We start from the raw sequence: 2,990 nt of genomic DNA, 5'->3' as shown, positions 1-2,990 counted from the left end.
TTCTGTGGTTGGGTCAGGACTGCAGAGGAATGTGCTTCCTCCTTTCCAGAATTCTCCTGTTCTCATTGCCCTGCCTCTACTTTCTACATGGGCTCCTCGCCTATACTTCCTGCCTGGCTACCAGCCAATCAGCATTTTATTAAACAAGTACAAGAAACAAATGTTTACAGGGTAAAACCATTGTTCCACAGCACAAGCCCAGGTCTTCTGCAAAAGAAGCAAGTGCTCTTAACCACTGAGATATCCCTCATATCTTCCCAGCCTTCATTATGAATATTTTAACAATATTCATTTTGCAAATTCTTGAACACATACTATTTTTCTGTTTTCTCCAATTGCTTTCTTCAGTACTTTGCAGTTGTTTTAAATATCTTTAGCATCTTTAGCTAAGTTTATGTATAAGTGTTTTATTTATATTTTGAGGCTGTTGTGAGATTTCTTATCTGATCTCTTTTTCAATGAGTTCATAGTGTATAGAAAAACTACCTTTTAATGTTCATTTTGTCAATTGTTTATCATATCAAACTAGTCTTGTGGCTGAGCATTTATTATCTTTTAAGTATAATAGCATATAATATACAAAAACGAATGATTTACTTTCTCACATTCATATTCCTTTTATTTCTTTCTCTTGCCTTATTATTTTGGCTAAGATTTCAAGTACTGTACTGGATAGGGGTGATGACAGAGTGCATTTTTCTTTCATTTCTGACTTTAGAAGATGTGTTTACTTCCCCTGACTCAGAGTAATTTTTGCTCTTGGTTTTAGGTTTAAAAAAATGGCCTTAATTATACTGAAGCATGTTCTCTTTACTCCTAGTTTTTTTCAGGTATTTATCATTAGTGATATTGTCAGAAATTAAATTTTCATATATTTTGATACTCATGCAGTCACACTACAAGTTTTGTCTTTGATTCTGTTTACATGGGATTATATTTACTTATTTATATATGTTGAACTAGCCTCATCATCATGTATGATTTCAACTTGTGTTCATCAAGGAAATTTGTCTATAGTTTTTTGCTGTGTCCAAATATGGTTATAGGGCTAAAGAGGTGATTCAGTGGTTAAGAGCACCCGCTGCCTTCTTAGAGGACTGGGGTTTGATTCCCAGCACCCACATCATGGTACACATACATATATGCAAGCAAAGCACTCATGTACATAAAATAGAAATAAATACTCAGCTATGGTTATGATATCAGGGTAATGAGTACTTTCTAGAATAGCTTGATAAACACTGGTGTTAATTCTTCTTTAAAGATCCAATAGAGCTTGTAAATCTGTCCAGTTCTGGCTTTGATTTGATGAGAAACTCCTTATTAATGCTTTAGTTTTTGTAAGTTGTATGTATCCAATTTCTTTCTTTTTTAAGAATAATAAACACCTTTATTACACGAGCTTTGAATGATAGTTTATTTGCCTTTCTGGGCTTTGATCTTCCTCAGATAGAACTCCAGCTCCTTGCCTTCTAGCACATAGCTATCTGCTCTGCCACACTGGCCTGGTCTTGAGGCGGTACAGGCCAGAAGCTTGCCCTGCTGGAACTGCTCCTCCAGAAGACTGCTGATTTTGGCGTTCTTTTTCCTTTCATCATATTTATTCTGAATTTTCTTGATTGTTTTTTGTTTAATATTTTTTTGTCATCAGGAGTCAGCTTGGCCCCCTTCTTGTGGCCCAGGGGCAGTGCACGGTGGGACTCATACCACTGTAGGTATGGTGTACTGTCAATAAGCTCAGTGCAGTTCTTCATCAGGATCTTGGTGCAGACCAGCTCTGCCTGTTGTTGGATGCATTATAGACTACATCAATGATCCTTATTTTGCGAATACAACACTTAGACCCCCAGGAAAAGTTCCCCACATCCAATCTTTGGGCACGGCACTTATTATTGTCTCCTCACACTCTGACCATGTGTATATGACGAGGGCCAATCTTAGTGTTGGTAGCAGGCTGTCCCAGCTCATACTTCTGCTTCTTGTGGTAGGGCTTTCTCTTACCCCCGGTCTTGCGGCCCTTGTGCCAGTTGTCCCAAGAGATGCCCATTGCTTGGTGCTGGAAGGAAAGAGAAAGCGCAAAGCTTCACAGTCCAGTTTCTAAAAACCCAATTTCTTATATATCTTATAATTTAGTAAATTATATTTTTTCAAAATATTTCATAATGATAGTCTATATTTCAGTCTCATTTGTTGTATTAATTTTCATATTCTTTTTTAATATTTTGAGTGTGATGGAATTTTATTTTTTATAGTAAATTTATTTTTTTCCTTTTACTGAGAATAGATCACTTTCTCATACATTATATCCTGGTTATAGTTCCTGCTACTCCTAATTCCTCCCCACCTTCTCCTCTTTGCAGATCCACTCGTTTTCTGTCTCTTATTAGAAAAGAATGGGCTTCTAAGTGATAGCAGCTAAACATGGCAAAATAAAATATAATAAGACAAAGCAAAAGCTATCATATTGAAGTTGGACATGGCAAACCAAGAGAAGGCAAAAGAGTCAGAGCCCACTTGTTCTCATTGTCAGGAGTTCCATAAACATACTAATAGCTATAATATTTCCTCAGAGGGCCTGGCGCAGACCCATTTCTTTCTTGTGCTTGCTGCTTCAGTCTCTGTAGGCTGGGATTAAAGGCATGTGCCATCACTGCTTAGCAGAATGGCCATTTTTACTATGTTAATCCTGCCAATGCATGAGAATGGGAGATTTTTCCATCTTCTAATATCTTCTTCATTTTTTTTCTTCAAAGACTTGTTTTTATCATAGAGGTCTTTTACTTGTTTGGTTAGAGTTATATCAAGATGTTTCATATTATTTGGAACTTTTGTGAAAGTGGTTGTTTCCTTGATTTCTTTCTCAGTCCATTTATCTTTTGTATATAGGAGGGATACTGTTTTATTAAGTTGTCTTATTATTGCTATAGCTAAAATTTCAAGTACTATATTGAGTAGATATAGAGAAAGTGGATAGCCTTGTTTTGTTCCTT

General features: G+C 36.3%; 1 pseudogene; it reads right to left on the bottom strand.

Moving 5' to 3' along the window:
• Positions 1-1,416: 1,416 nt before the first annotated feature.
• LOC119805504 lies at positions 1,417-2,047 on the bottom strand (annotated as a pseudogene).
• Positions 2,048-2,990: the final 943 nt, after the last annotated feature.

Source organism: Arvicola amphibius, chromosome X (genome assembly GCF_903992535.2).
Source record: "Arvicola amphibius chromosome X, mArvAmp1.2, whole genome shotgun sequence".
NCBI classification, from domain to species: Eukaryota; Metazoa; Chordata; class Mammalia; order Rodentia; family Cricetidae; genus Arvicola; species Arvicola amphibius.
The sequence above is the reverse complement of the archived record's forward strand: the minus strand, read 5'-3'. Positions and strand labels throughout refer to the sequence as shown.